This window comes from Kogia breviceps, chromosome 2 (assembly GCF_026419965.1).
Source record: "Kogia breviceps isolate mKogBre1 chromosome 2, mKogBre1 haplotype 1, whole genome shotgun sequence".
Classification (NCBI taxonomy): domain Eukaryota; kingdom Metazoa; phylum Chordata; class Mammalia; order Artiodactyla; family Physeteridae; genus Kogia; species Kogia breviceps.
Genome location: NC_081311.1, coordinates 107,471,217 through 107,487,328, shown reverse-complemented (window position 1 = coordinate 107,487,328; position 16,112 = coordinate 107,471,217). Strand labels below are relative to the sequence as shown.

The 16,112-nt window shown below is 40.3% G+C and overlaps 1 protein-coding gene across 6 annotated transcripts in view; it reads left to right on the top strand.

Annotated features, from left to right (window-relative positions):
- The window catches only part of ZRANB3 (zinc finger RANBP2-type containing 3), a 285,790-nt gene that overhangs the window by 30,624 nt on the left and 239,054 nt on the right, over positions 1-16,112 (top strand). The window contains exons 1-2 of one of the 6 annotated variants that reach the window (XM_067025924.1): positions 1,071-1,098; positions 4,343-4,387. The exons of 1 other annotated variant lie outside the window; for it this stretch is intronic. The gene's annotated coding sequence lies outside the window, so the exon portion shown is untranslated. Of the gene's footprint in view, positions 1-1,070; positions 1,099-1,479; positions 1,696-4,342; positions 4,388-16,112 lie in introns of those variants that run through there. 4 more of the 6 variants (XM_067025921.1, XM_067025923.1, XM_067025926.1 and 1 more) reach the window with 4 other exon arrangements.

Genomic DNA, 16,112 nt, shown 5'->3' with positions numbered 1-16,112 from the left:
ACATTTCACCAAACGGTCGGAATGCCTTACTTCCTTTCTAAAAATTCTCGGGGTGCAAGGCCGGGGGTGGCGGCCGTGGGGTGGGCCGGGGAGCCTGGGGCACCGGCGCCAGCCACCCGGGAGAGCAGAGCCACGCACGGCGCCCGCTCCGGGCAGGCCTGCTGTGGCTGGTTCCCGAGTCCCTAGGGCTGCAAAAGCAAGTAGCAGCAGCCATGGCAGGGACCTGGGAACCTTTCCCCTGCCTCCTCCGCTAGGCCTCGAGGGGTTTGCTTTTCACATGGCCCCCGGGTGGGGGCGGTGGGCACAAGGTACTGGATGCAGATGCAGCCGCAGCCGCAGCGGCGGGCCAGGCGAGACGGGGCTCCTTCGGAACCCGACCTCCCGGCGAGGCTGGCAGCAGCAGCACCTCGGCAGGGCCCTGGCTGGAGCGCCGACCGCTCGGCGGGGAAGGCCACCTTCGCACACACCACATATTCTCCCCTGCCTGCCTCCTCCGTTAGCGCTACCGGTTGGCGGGCGGGGGAGGGGAGCGAAGCGCGTTATTCCCGGGGAGCTGGAGGGGGGAGGCGAGGGCATCTCTTACCCGCGTTACTGAGGAGGAGGAGGAGGAGGCGGTTGGAGCGCGGCGCGGCGGGGCGACGGCGGGGCTGGGTGGGTGCAAGTAAGAGTCTTACGAAAAGGAATTAACCCCATCACCAGCCCGGACACCGGCTCCAGCGGCAGCCGCGGCTGGCAAAATCCCGCCCCTTCCCACCACGCACTAGCCCCGCCTCTTCGTTCTCGTTGAAGGGCAGTAGACAAATCATAGGTTGTACATCCTCGGAGTGACATGAGGATCATCCAATCATGCCTGAACAAACTGCCTTCTCTCCACCCCTTCATCGCCTCCCGGGCCGCGGGAGAGCCAAGCCAAGTCTTTCTCCACCCACAAGGGAAAAAGAGCCAATCGGCTGTAAGTTTCCGCCCTTGAAGGACGCAAAGTACAACCAATGATAAACCTAAGAGGACAGCCATTTTGCCCACTTGTAAAAGAGCCACCTTTTCCCACGAGTCGGAGCCCGAGGTGGGGGAGTTCTGGAAGTTTTTACTGACCTGGAGGTATTGGAAAGACAACCATATTTTTTCAAGGAGTATTTATATTGCTTTATAGGAGTAAAGGAAAATTTTCGTCCTCCATGTGGGAAGTGGGGACTGCTGCTTAAGGACTTGGCTCCTCCCCTCAGCAGTAACAGGCTCTAAGCCGAACACCTGGTTCTCCAGCCTCAGCGAGGAAAGGCGGGGTGATTGCTCTCTTAGGCTTGCAGCCGACTACAGTTCCCAACGTGCTTTGCCCCCGCCCATTTCATCTCATCCGTTTGCTTCCCGCGACGCCTGACGGGAATTGTAGTTCCTGGGAGGTACCCACGTCGCCTCATTGGCCAATGAGAAAGGACAAACTTGAACGATTTGGAGTTTGGGGCGGGGAAGTAGTCGCAGGGCAGTGGTGAAGCCTTTTCACCAACCTAGCAGAAGAGTGAAGAGTTAGAAGCGAAAGGTAGTCGAGGAAGAGTTTTCTAAGAACGCCGTAGGAGTTTTAGATTCCTGGTATTTACACTCTCTTACTTTCAGTTTGTCCCTTTGAAGTGACTTCCGCTTTGCGGCGGACACAGGCCAAACCTGTGGCGGGAGTTGGAGATTCTGCAGCGAATACACCAGGTGTGGCCGTCTGGGAGTGGCGTGGCGGGCAAGTTGGTAGTTTCTTACGTGAGAGATAGGAAGCTGAATTGAATTTAATTGCACTTTAATTAAGAGTGGTTGAAGTGGGATGGGGTGAGGGTAGTTCCCAAGTCCAGAATGCCATGCTCCACCGCACTCTTCACTCCCCGAGTCTCACTATTTTTGTCTTTTGAGTTGCTCAGGATTAGGTTGCACCCATATATTTGTGGAGGGTGCCTCTAAAACCTTCACGTCTTCAGTTTGACTAAAAAGAACCGGCTCAGAAGTTCTGAGCTAACTCCTCCCACTCTTACAAACCAACTTCTAAAGTCTGGTTCGAAGGAGAAACGCTACAGAAGGGCTCATGATTGATGAGAATGGTCCTATTCTTTTTTTTCCATATATATTAATGTAAAGCATACATTAAACAAGTGTCGATAGGGTGCCAACTATAGTACACCGAAGAATACACATTATTAGAAAAACCTTGGAGCCAAAAGCCTAACAAGCTTAGCACGTTAGGCCCTGGTTTATGCCCCCCGTGGAGGGACAAAGTTGAGTGTGTTTTTACTGTTGGACGCTCCCTTTGAGGTTGTTTGGGAAACTCATTGAACAAAAGAGATGCAGAAGGTGTTATCAGGAAAGACCTTCCCTCCCCAAACCTGATGGCTCTCGTTTTAAACTCTTTTTCCTATCATTTTGACCGAGACTGTCTCAGATAAATTCTAACTCAGTTTTCTCCGCGGTTTCACTAATACTTTCTCTTAGAAATCATCTTGTAAATATTTATTGAGTACTTATACTGTATTAGGCACTATGCCAGACTTTGCGGGGAGAGTAGTGCCAAAAAGACAGGCTCCTCGTCCAAAAGTAGTGAGGAAAACAGGACAAACGAAATGAATCGTAGTGTTACTTGTTCTTCTAATGTCTCTCTAAATTAAGTCTTCATTAGTCATGTTTTGTAGTTACTTTTTCCATTCTACTTGTGGACTGAAATAAGCATATTTTCTTTATTTTTTTTAAATTGAAGCATTAATAAGTCTGTGTCCTATACTCATGAGTCATGTTTATGCATCAACTAGATGGTAAATTTTATGTTGTAATCCTTCTAGATATAGGAATGTAATCATACTTTTCAGCCACAGTGTTCTGGTTACACCAAAGAAAGTGTTGACTCTTGCTTTTTAATGCAGCTGGGAATTTCATATAATTAAGCAGAAGAGTCTTATATAGATGCTTTTTTTTTTTTTTTTTTTTTTTTTTGTCGTGAGGGCTTCTAGTGTAAATCAAGTCAATAAATAGTAATGGCCATCATTTTATCGAGTGTTTCCTCTGAGCCAGGAATGGTGTTAAGTGATTTCAGTACATGTTCCCTTCAACAATCTGCAGGTGTTGTTCTGTGATGTTTTATATTTGAAGAAGTTGGAATTCAGTGAAGTTCAGTAAGACTTTAAAAAAAATTTTTTTATTGCGGTACAGTTGATTTAAAATGTTGTGTTGGGCTTCCTTGGTGGCGCGGTGGTTGAGAGTCCGCCTGCCAATGCAGGGGACACGGGTTCGTGCCCCGGTCCGGTAAGATCCCACATGCCGCGGAGCGTCTGGGCCCGTGAGCCATGGCCGCTGAGCCTGCGTGTCCGGAGCCTGTGCTCCGCAACGGGAGAGGCCACAGCAGTGAGAGGCCCGCACACTGCAAAAGAAAAAACCAACCAACCAAACAAACAAACAAAAAAACCCCATAAATAAATAAATAAAATGTTGTGTTCATTTCTACTGTATAGCACAGTGAATCAGTCATACATATACATGTATCCCCTCTTTTTTAGGTTCTTTCCCCATATAGGTCATTACAGAGTATTTAATAGAGTTCCCTGTGCTATACAGTAGGTCCTTATTAGTTATCTATTTTATATATGGTGGTGTGTATGTCAATCCTAATCTCCCAGTTTATCCCTCCCCACCCTGAATAAGACTTTAAGGCCTGATTAGTAAATTTTGGAGCTGAGATTCATATCCAGATCTGTCTCATTCCTGAGCTCTTAACCACTGCTGATTCCTGCCTCTCAAATATTTATTGATCCCCCAATATGTGCCAGGCATAGAGTGAGAAATGTGAAATTCCATCCTAGGATTCTGGAACCAGTGGTGGCAGTCACTTCCTCTTTTGAGCTATCCTTTGGCATCACATAATACATACTCATTGTATTTAAAAACACAGAAAAATATAAAAAAGAAAGTAATCTGTATTCCTATTAGCCAGAGATATGACCATTAAACCTTGCTGAATATCCTTACAGATCTCTAATAGGTACAGACATGCATATGAATAGTACAATACTACTTTGCTCTTTTAAAAAATATTTATTTATTTATTTATTTTGGCTGCGCTGGGTCTTAGTTGCAGCATTCAGGATCTTCGTTGCCTTGTGAGGGATCTTCATTTCATCCTGCAGGATCTAGTTCCCTGACCAGGGATCGAACCCGGGTCCCCTGCATTGTGAGTGTGGAGTCTTAAGTGCTGGACCACCAGGGAAGTCCCCTACTTTGCTCTTTTTGTAAACTGTTTTTTGACTCTAAAATAGGCTGTGAATATGACTGAAAATCAATATCATTTTTTAAAAATAAATTTATTTATTTTATTTATTTTTAGCTGCGTTGGGTCTTCGTTGCTGCGCGCAGGCCTTCTCTATTTGCGGTGAGTGGGGGCTACTCTTCATTGCAGTGAGCGGGCTTCTCATTGTGGTGGCTTCTTTTGTTGCAGAGCATAGGCTCTAGGCTTGCAGGCTTCAGTAGTTGTGGCACGTGGGCTCAGTAGTTGTGGCTCACGGGCTCTAGAGCGCAGGCTCAGTAGTTGTGGTACACCGGCTTAGTTGCTACACGGCATGTGGGATCTTCCCGCACCAGGGATCAAACCCGTGTCCCCTGCATTGGCAGGCGGATTCTCAACCACTGCGCCACCGAGGAAGTCCTCAATATCAGTTTTGATGGCTCTCTGGTATTACATTGTATGTTTCTAACATAACCAGTTCCTAGCTGATGGATATTTACATTATTTTTGATTAACTTCTTTTTTGATTGTGGTAAAAAATATATAAACTTTATCATCTTAACCAATTGTAAGCATACAGAACAGTAGTGTTAAGTATATGCACCTTGTCATACAACAGATCTCTGGAACTTTTTCATCTTGCAAAACTGAGACTCTGTACTCGTTGATCAACAACTGTTCTTTTCCTGCCTTCTGCAGCCCCTGGCAACCACCATTCTACTTTCTGTTTCTAAGAGTTTGACTTTAGATGCCGCATATAAATGGAATCATGTAGTGTTTGTCCATCTGTGAGTGGGTTATTTCACTTAGCGTCATGCCATCATGGTTCATTCATGTTGTGGCATATGACAGGACTTCCTTTTTTTTTAAGGCTGAATTAATATTCCATTGTTTATATACACCATATTTTATTTATCCATTCATCTGCCAGTGAACATTTAGGTTGCTTCCACTTTTTGGCTATTGTGAATAATGCTGCAGTGAATGGGTGCGAATATCTCTTCAAGATATGTTTTTAGTTCTTTTGGATATTAGTGTTCTTTTGGATATATGTATATACATATCTGGGTATATATATATATATATATATATGTATGTATGTATTATTTACTTATTTTTGGCAGCGTTGGGTCTCCTTTGCTATGCGTGGGCTTTCTCTAGTTGCGGTGAGCAGGGGCTACTCTTCGTTGTGGTGTGCAGGCTTCTCGTTGTGGTGGCTTCTCTTGTTGTGGAGCATGGACTCTAGGCACGCGGGCTTCAGTAGTTGTGGCACGAGGGGTCAGTAGTTGTGGCGCACAGGCTCTTGAGCACAGGCTCAGTAGTTGTGGCACACAGTATTGCTCCGTGGCATGTGGGATCTTCCCGGACCAGGGATCAAACCCATGTCTCCTGCATTGGCAGGCGGATTCTTAACCACTGTGCCACCAGGGAAGTCCCAATATATACATGTATATACGTGTACATGTACATGTATATGTATACTTCTGGGTATGTATATATACATATGTATACCCAGAAGTAGGATTGCTGGATCAATTATTAACTTTTAAAAACAATGCTGTCATGAACACCATTTTTGTATGCTTGCCTGATTATCCCTTAAATCTAACTTTTTAGAAATAGTATTATTTAGTGTTATTTATTAATACAATACTCTATAATTCCTAAATTGCTCTACAGAAAGGTTATGCCTATTGTCTTTCCTAACAGTGTGTGAGAGCACCTGTTTCACATCTTTTATTCTATCTAGTCTGATTGTAAAAAGTGATCCCTCATTTATTTAATTCTGTCTAGTTGAATTCTGTTGATGTTGAGCATCTTTTATGTGTATATTGTCCATTGTTGTTTACTCCTTTGAATAGACTGTTGTTATCTATCATAGTCCCTTAGTAATTTTAAAGAAATTACTTCTTAGGTTTTTAACTCCTTGTCATGTTTATTCTCATTTTGAAATTTGTTTTTTTAACTTTTTAATGCTGTTTTCTGTGACATAGTGTAAATTATTTTAGTGTCGAAATTTATGTCTTTTCCCTTATGGTTTCTAGATTATTTGTGACACTTAGAAAAAGCTTTATGATGATTAGAAGTAGATAATAAAACATAATATGTATATATAATTTTTACTGTTACATTTGGTTTCACAATATATATACACTTGGTTTTGTTTGGATTCTCTTCTCTTTCATTGTTCTGTCTTTTCTTTGACTTGTACCATACCCATTTTCTTAATTTCTATAACTTTATAGTATGTTTTGATATCTGGCATGTATGGTGTGCTTCCACGTTTTTAGACGTTTTCTTGTCCTTGTCACATTTTCTTGTATTTGGGTGTCATTTTGTCAAGTTAAAAACAAACAAAACAAAACAAACATCTACACTTTTATTTTTTAAATATTTTGGCTGCTTAGCATAGCTTGCTGGATCTTAGTTCCCCAACTAGGGATTAAACCCACGCCCCCTGCAGTGGAAGCACGGAGTCATAACCACTGCACTGCCAGGGAAGTCCCAATATCTGCACTTTTATATTTTAACAAAATACAAATTTAACTTTATGTAGATATGAAATACTACTTAAAGGCAATACAGAATTTTTCATAGTACGTTCAGTGTTCAATGAGGCATTCTGTGCTTTGTTAAAACATGTTTTTATTACAGAGTTGGATGTAAATGGTGACAATTTAAGAGCACATCTAACTTTTTAAATTATATAATCACTTTTCATACAGAGACTAACATTTTGTAGGTGGCTTTCTGTAGGACCTGCTGACTTCTGAATTCTTATCTCTATTTATAACTACTTATTCCACAGTACCTCATAGCCTTTTCAGAGTACTTCAAATTCATCATATCCCCTAAATCTATTCCTCTTCTCTTCTCCTTTACTCTCTATCTCAGTTGTTTATTTGGTCAAGAAATATTAACTGTCTACTCTGAGAGGTATTAGGTAATGGTCAAGAGTATGGGCTCCAGGCTGCCTAGGCTTGATTGTGTGTTCTGCCTTACACTCCTTGAGTGACCTTGGGCAGATTACTTTATATCAAGTGTCTTTGTTTCCTTATCTGTAAAATTGAGATAAAAGAAGTCACAGGCCATTGTGAGGCTTAAATGACTTAATATATGTAAAATACTTGAAATAGTGCCTGGTACTTAGTAAGCGTATGTTGGGTTTTGTTTGTTTGTTTGTTTTTTAGTAGAATAAGTAGCTTTTTTAATATATTAATCTCTGATAAATCTCATTCCTATGTATAGAAATTTCAAGTTTGTAAAGTATAATTCTTTGGTTCTATAATGGAACGTTAATTAAGACAAATTACTTTTAAAACACGTCACTTTCGGGCTTCCCTGGTGGCGCAGTGGTTGAGGATCCACCTGCTGATGCAGGGGACACGGGTTCGTGCCCCAGTCTGGGAAGATCCCACATGTTGCGGAGCCGCTGGGCCCGTGAGCCATGGCCACTGAGCCCGCGTGTCTGGAGCCTGTGCTCCGCAAAGGGAGAGGCCACAACAGTGAGAGGGCCGCGTACCGAAAAAACAAACACACCATAAAACAAAAACACATCACTTTCAACCAGAGAAAAAAGGGTTTTGTTAATATTGTTTCTGTTGACCTGGCTGATGCTAGAGTACTGAAGTAAAACAGCGATAAGCAGGATGTTTGTGGTCCTTGACTTTATGAAGGCATTCTAATAGGAGGGAGTAAACAGATGAAAATAATTGTCAATCACAGTTAAGTGCTTAAAGGAAATGAATTGATGTTAAGGAAAATGTAGGAGAGTCCAGTTGGGAACTACTGCAGTGTTCCAGTTGAGCACTGATGGCTTGGGGTTGGTGATGGCAATGGAACTGGAAAGAACTGAATGGATTTGAGATATATTTTGGGAATAATTAATAATAAGGGGATATAATTTGGTGGTTAAGAAGCAGAAATCAAAAATGAACTCAGGTTGCTGATTTGAGTAACTTGTAGGGTTGCACTGTTACTGAGAGATTTGGTCACGGAGCACACAATTTGATAGAGAAATCAAGACTTTGGTTTTGGACATTTAGGCTAGGAGTGTCTATGTGTATGGTCAGGCCACTTAAGATGGTTGTTCTCTTGCTCTCTGTACGTCCCCTGCTCCATCCCTGCATGCTTCACCTACACCCAACTCACCTGACTGACCTTCCTGTGAGTATTTTCCCCAGGCCCCAGCTAGTGATTATTCTTATCAAAGGAGCAGTGAGGGGCGTGCCCCACTACTGGTTTCCCTGGTAACTAATGCCCCAACCTGCCTCAATTCCCCTATAAGTGGTAATCTCTCCGGGAGCGATTACTGCCACCTTGTCTTGCCCAGCTTGCACCGCAGGTGGTTGGGTGTGGCTCCAGGACCCTGCTTCAGGCATGTAAACTCGCCCATCCATTAAACCACTGATGTCTCTGTTGCTGACTCCAGGCTCTTTCTTCAGTCTTAAAGCTCGGCAAGTGCAGGCCTTGTAGGCCTGCCGGGTGCCCCCCAATACTTTGAGATTTTCAAAATGTCAGGTAGGTAATTAGATGTAGGAGTCTGAAGCTAAAGAGATTATAAATTGTACTACCCGGACTATTTGTAGTAGCCTTCGAAAAGGTTGTCCATTCTTCCAAATTTGACAAGGTAATCTTTGTAAAGTAGCAACTTGGTTAAACTCTAGAAAAGGCTTCCAGTTTCTTACAGACTAAAGTCCAAACTCTTTTTAGCATAGCATATGAGAACCTCCCTGACCTGACCTGTTTTTACTTCTTTACCATTTATTACAAAGCATCTTATTTTTTAGGTATACTAAACTGCTTAGTATTTTCTGAAACTGTGGTATTGGAAATATGGCTTCTTTCCCCCTAGAATATCCTTATCTTGATTCGCCACTGGCAAACTCCATTCTTCCTTCAAGTTTCAATTTAAGAGTTACATCAAATATTTAAATAATGTGTACTGTGTTCCAAGCACTTTTTTCTCCTAACTGAAGCCTTCTTTGATTGCTTGCTACCTTACAGGATTCAACACTCCCACTTATGTGTGGTATTCTTTGCATACTTCTTTCATAAGCGCTTATTGGCTTGTGTTGCAATTATTTGTTTATAACTCTTATTTTCATCTTAGATTTAGCTGAAAGGTAGACTACAATGACAGAAATTCATCTTTGTTTACCTGGTACCCTCTGCGATGCCTAGTATATGCCTAGTGCATAATAGACAATAATTATTTGTTGAATGAGTGATTTTAAGAGGCAATGTTGCATAATAGCAAAAACTTTTACGTTACTAACTGGTGATAACTTATTTAATATCTCTGAACCTCAATTTTTTTGTCCTTAATGTGAGGATAATGATACTTATCTTTCTGAGTTGTTTTGGGAATTATAGGAGATTTCCTAAAATTTCCCAGTATACTGCCTCACAGAAAGAGGTCAGTCAGTGGGAGTTATTTTATCATTATTCTAAAAACAGTTGCCTGTAGAATGAAAGACTCTAGGGTCCTTGCTTTTTTCTTCTTTATTTTTTCCCTTTTATTTTACTTATTTTTAAATTGGGGTATAGTTGTTTTACAATGTTGTGTTAGTTTCTACTGTACAGTAAAGTGGAGTTCCCTGTGCTATACAGCAGATTCTTTTCCTTTTAAATTTTATTTTATTTACTTTTTTATACAGTAAGTTCTTATTAGTCATCAATTTTATACACATCAGTGTGTACATGTCAATCCCAATTGCCCAATTAATCATACCACCATCCCCACCCCCCTGCGGCTTTCCCCCCTTGGTGTCCATATGTTTGTTCTCTACATCTGTGTCTCTGTTTCTCTCTGCAAACCAGTTCATCTGTACCATTTTTCTAGGTTCCACATATATGCGTTAACATACGATATTTGTTTTTCTCTTTCTGACTTACTTCACTCTGTATGACAGTCTCTAGATCCATCCATGTCTCTACAAATGACCCAATTTCATTCCTTTTTATGTCTGAGTAATGTTCTATTGTATATATGTACCACATCTTTATCCATTCGTCTTTTGATGAGCATTTAGATTGCTTCCATGACCTGGCTATTGTAAATAGTGCTTCAGTGAACATGTGAACATGGGGTGCATGTGAACATGGGGTGCATGTGTCTTTTTGAATTATGGTTTTCTCTGGGTATATGCCCAGTATTGGGATTGCTGGGTCATATGGTAATTCTATTTTTAGGTTTTTAAGGAACCTCCATATTGTTCTCCATAGTGGCTGTATCCATTTACATTCCCACCAACAGTGCAAGAGAGTTCCCATTTCTCCACACCCTCTCCAGCGTTTGTTGTTGGTAGATTTTCTGATGATGCCCATTCTACCTGGTGTGAGGTGATACCTCATTGTAGTTTTGATTTGCACTAGTCTAATAATTAGTGATGTTGAGCAGGTTTTCATGTGCTTCTTGGCCATCTCTATGTCTTCTATGGAGAAATGTCTATTTAGGTCTTCTGCCCATTTTAGGATTGGATTCTTTGTTTATTTAATATTGAGCTGCATGAGCTGTTCATATATTTTGGAGATTAATCCTTTGTCCGTTGATTCGTTTGCAAATATTTTCTCCTGTTCTGAGGGTTGTCTTTTTGTCTTGTTTATGGTTTCCTTTGCTGTGCAAAATCTTTTAACTTACATTAGGTCCCATTTGTTTACTTTTGTTTTTATTTCCATTACTCTAGGAGGTGGGTCAAAAAAGGTTTTGCTGTGATTTATGTCAAAAAGTGTTCTTCCTATGTTTTCCTCTAAGAGTCTGATAGTGTCTGTTCTTTCATTTAGGTCTCTAATCCATTTTGAGTTTATTTTTGTGCATGGTGTTAGGGAGTGTTCTAATTTCATTCTTTTACATGTAGCTGTCCAGTTTTCCCAGCACCACTTATTGAAGAGACTGTCTTTTCTCCATTGTATATCCTTGCCTACTTTGTCATAGATTAGATGACCATAGGTGCATGGGTTTATCTTTGTGCTTTCTATCCTGTTCCATTGATCTATATTTCTGTTTTTGTGCCGGTACCATATTGTCTTGCTCCCTGTAGCTTTGTAGTATAGTCTGAAGTCAGGGAGTCTGATTCCTCCAGGTCCATTTTTCTTTCTCAAGATTGCTTTGGCTATTCGGGGTCTTTTGTGTTTCCATACAAATTGTGAAATTTTTTGTTCTAGTTCTGTGAAAAATGCCAGGGGTAGTTTTGATAGGGATTGCATTGAATCTGTAGATTGCTTTAGGTATTAGAGTCATTTTCACAATGTTGATTCTTCCAATACAAGAACATGATATATCTCTCCATCTAATTTGTATCATCTTTAATTTATTTCATCAGTGTCTTATAATTTTCTGCATACAGGTCTTTTGTCTCCTTAGGTAGATTTATTCCTAGATATTTATTCTTTTTGTTGCAGTGGTAAATGGGAGTGTTTTCTTAATTTCACTTTCAGATTTTTCATCATTAGTGTATAGGAATGCAAGAGATTTCTGTGCATTATTTTTGTATCCTGCTACTTTACCAAATTCATTGATTAGCTGTAGTAGTTTTCTGGTAGCATCTTTAGGATTTTCTATGAATAGTATCACGTCATCTGCAAACAGTGACAGCTTTACTTCTTTTCCGATTTGGATTCCTTTTATTTCTTTTCTTCTCCGATTGCTGTGGCTAAAACTTCCAAAACTGTGTTGAATAATAGTGGTGAGAGTGGGCAACCTTGTCTTTTTCCTGATCTTAGTGGAAATGGTTTCGGTTTTTCACCGTTGAGGACGATGTTGGCTGTGGGTTTGTCATATATGGCCTTTCTTACATTGAGCAAAATTCCCTCTGTGCCTACTTTCTGTAGGGTTTTTGTCATAAATAGCTGTTGAATTTTGTTGAAATCTTTTTCTGCATCTATTGAGATGATCATATGGTTTTTATCCTTAAATTTGTTGATATGGTGTATCACATTGATAGATTTGCATATATTGAAGAATTCGTGCATTCCTGGGATAAACCCCACTTGATCATGGTGTATGGTCCTTTTAATGTGTTGTTGGATTCTGTTTGCTAGTATTTTGTTGAGGATTTTTACATCTGTGTTCATCAGTGATATTGGCCTGTAGTTTTCTTTCTTTGTGACGTCTTTGTCTGGTTTTGGTATCAGGGTGATGATGGCCTCGTAGAATGAGTTTGGGAGTGTTCCTCCCTCTGCTATATTTTGGAAGAGTTTGAGAAGGATAGGTGTTAGCTCTTCTCTAAATGCTTGATAGAATTTGCCTGTGAAGCCATCTGGTCCTGGCTTTTGTCTTTTGGAAGATTTTTAATCACAGTTTCAATTTCAGTACTTGTGATTGGTCTGTTCCTATTTTCTATTTCTTCCTGGTTCAGTCTTGGAAGGTTGTGCATTTCTAAGAATTTGTCCATTTCTTCCAGGTTGTCCATTTTATTGGCATATTGTTGCTTATAGTAATCTCTCATGATCCTTTATATTTCTGCAGTGTCAGTTGTTACTTCTCCTTTTTCATTTCTAATTGTGTGGATTTGAGTCCTCTCCCTTTTTTTCTTGATGAGTCTGGCTAATGGTTTATTTTCTCAAAGAACCAGCTTTTAGTTTTATTGGTCATTGCTATCGTTTCCTTAATTTCTTTTTCATTTATTTCTGATCTAATCTTTATGACTTCTTTCCTTCTGCCAACTTTGGGGTGTTTTTGTTCTTCTTTCTTTAATTGCTTTAGGTGTAAGGTTAGGTTGTTTGAGATGTTCCTTGTTTCTTAAGGTAGGATTGTATTGCTGTAAACTTCCCTCTTAGAACTGCTTTTGCTGCATCCCATAGGTTTTGTGTCATCCTGTTTTCATAATCATTTGTTTCTAGGTATTTTTTCATTTCCTCTTTGATTTCTTCAGTGATCTCCTGGTTATTAAGTAGTGTATTGTTTAGCCTCCATGTGTTTGTATTTTTTACAGATTTTTTCCTGTAATTGATACATAGTCTCATAGCATTGTGCTCGGAAAAGATACTTGATACGATTTCAATATTCTTAAATTTACTGAGGCTTGATTTGTGACCCAAGATCTGATCTATCCTGGAGAATGTTCCATGAGCACTCGAAGAATGTGTCTTCTGTTGTTTTTGGATGGAATGTCTTATAAATATTAGTTAAGTCCATCTTGTTTAATGCATTATTTAAAGCTTGTGTTTCCTTATTTTCATTTTGGATGATCTGTCCATTGGTGAAAGTGGGGTGTTAAAAGTCCCCTACTATGATTGTGTTACTGTCAGTTTCCCCTTTTATGGATGTTAGTATTTGCCTTATGTATTGAGGTGCTCCTATGTTGCGTGCATAAATATTTACAGTTGTTATATCTTCTTCTTGTATTGATCCCTTTGTCATTATGTAGTGTCCTTTTTTGTCTCTTGTAGTAGTCTTTGTTTTAAAGTCTATTTTGTCTGATATGAGAATTGCTACTCCAGCTTTCTTCTGATTTCCATTTGCATGGAATATCTTTTTCCATCACTTCACTTTCAGTCTGTATGTGTCCCTAGGTCTGAGGTGGTCTCTTGTAGACAGCATATATACGGGTTTTGTTTTTGTATCCATTCAGCCAGTCTGTTTCTTTTGGTGGGAGCATTTAATCCATTTACATTTAAGGTAATTATCGATATGTATGTTCCTATGACCATTTTCTTAATTTTTGGGGTTTGTTATTGGAGGTCTTTGTCTTCCTTTGTGTTTCCTGCCTAGAGAAGTTCCTTTAGCATTTGTTGTAAAGCTGGTTTGGTGGTGCTGAACTCTCTCAGCTTTTCCTTGTCTGTAAAGATTTTAATTTCTCTGTCAAGTCTTAATGAGATCCTTGCTGGGTAGAATAATCTTGGTTGTAGGTTTTTTCCTTTCATCACTTTAAATATGTCCTGCCACTCCCTTCTGGCTTGCAGAGCTTCTGCTGAAAGATCAGCTGTTAACCTTATGGGAATTCCCTTGTGTGTCATTTGTTGTTTTTCCCTTGCTGCTTTTAATATATTTTCTTTGTATTTAATTTTTGATAGTTTGATTAATATGTCTTAGCGTGTTTCTCCTTGGATTTATCCTGTATGGGACTCTCTGTGCTTCCTGGACTTGATTAACTATTAGAGAAGTTTTCAACTATAATCTCTTCAAATATTTTCTCAGTCCCTTTCTCTTTCTCTTCTTCTGGTACCCGTATAATTCAAATGTTGGTGTGTTTAATGTTGTCCCAGAGGTCTCTGAGAATCTCCTCAATTCTTTTCCTTCTTTTTTCTTTATTCTGCTCTACAGTAGTTATTTCCACTATTTTATCTTCCAGGTCACTTATCCGTTCTTCTGCCTTAGTTATTCTATTGATCCCTTCTAGAGAATTTTTAATTTCATTTATTGTGTTGTTCATCACTGTTTATTTCCTCTTTAGTTCTTCTAGGTCCTTGTTAAACGTTTCTTGTATTTTCTCCATTCTATTTCCAAGATTTTGGATCATCTTTACTATCGTTATTCTGAATTCTTTTTCGGGTAGACAGCTTAATTCTTCTTCACTTATTAGGTCTGGTGGGTTTTTTCCTTTCTCCTTCATCTGCTGTGTGTTTCTCTGTCTTCTCATTTTGCTTAACTTACTGTGTTTGGGGTTTCCTTTTCGCAGGCTGCAGGTTTGTAGTTCCCGTTCTTTTTGGTGTCTGTCCCTAGTGGCTAAGGTTGGTTCAGTGGGTTGTGTAGGCTTCCTGGTGGAGCGGACTAGTGCCTGTGTTCTGGTGGTTGAGGCTGGACCTTGTCTTTCTGGTGGGCAGGTCCACATGTGGTGGTGTGTTTTGGGGTGTCTGTGACCTTATTATGATTTTAGGCAGCCTCTCTGCTAATGGATGGGGTTGTGTTCCTGTCTTGCTAGTTGTTTGGCATAGGGTGTCCTGCACTGTAGCTTGCTGGTTGTTGAGTGGAGCTGGGTCTTGGTGTTGAGATAGTGATCTCTGGGAGATTTTCATTGTTTGATATTACGTAGAGCTGGGAGGTCTTTGGTGGACCAGTGTCCTGAACTTGGCTCTCCCACCTCAGGCATAGCTCTGACGCCTGGCTGGAGCACCAAGACCCTGTCCTCCACATGGCTCAGAATAAAAGGGGGAAAAGAAAGAAAGAAAGAAGAAGGTAAAATAAAATTAAATTAAATAAAGTAAAATAAAATAATGTTGTTAAAATTAAAAAGAAAAAATAATTATTAAAAAAAAAATTTTTAATTTTTTAAATTTATTTTTGGCTGGGTTGGGTCTCCGTCGCTGTGCGTGGGCCCTCTCTAGTTGCAGAGAGCAGGGGCCACTGTTCATTGCGGTGTGCGGGCTTCTCATTGTGGTGGCTTCTCTTGTTGCGGAGCACGGGCTCTAGGCACGTGGGCCTCAGTAGTTGTGGCGCATGGACTTAGTTGCTCTGCAGCATGTGGGATCTTCCCAGACCAGGGCTAAAACCCATGTCCCCTGCATTGGCAGGCGGATTCTTACCCACTGTGCCACCAGGGAAGTCCTGTATCAGTATTTTATTCCATTTTATTGTCAAATAATACTCCATTGTATGGATATACTACATATTCTTTATCAATTGATAGACATTTGTGTTGTTTTCATTTTTTTAAATTATTATGAATAATGCTGCTCTGAAAATTTGTATGCAAGTTTTTGTGTGGATGTATATTTTCATTTTTCTTGGGTGAAAGAAAAATTCATTTACCTAGGGGTAGAATTTGCAGGTCTTATGGGAATTATGTTTAACATTTGATGAACTACCTTATTGATTTTCACAACGGTTACACTTTTATACTTTTCCACAAGCAGTGTTTGAGGGTTCTAATTTCTCCACAATTTTGCCAAAACTTGTTGTTATCTGTCTTTTTAATTTTAACCCTCCTAA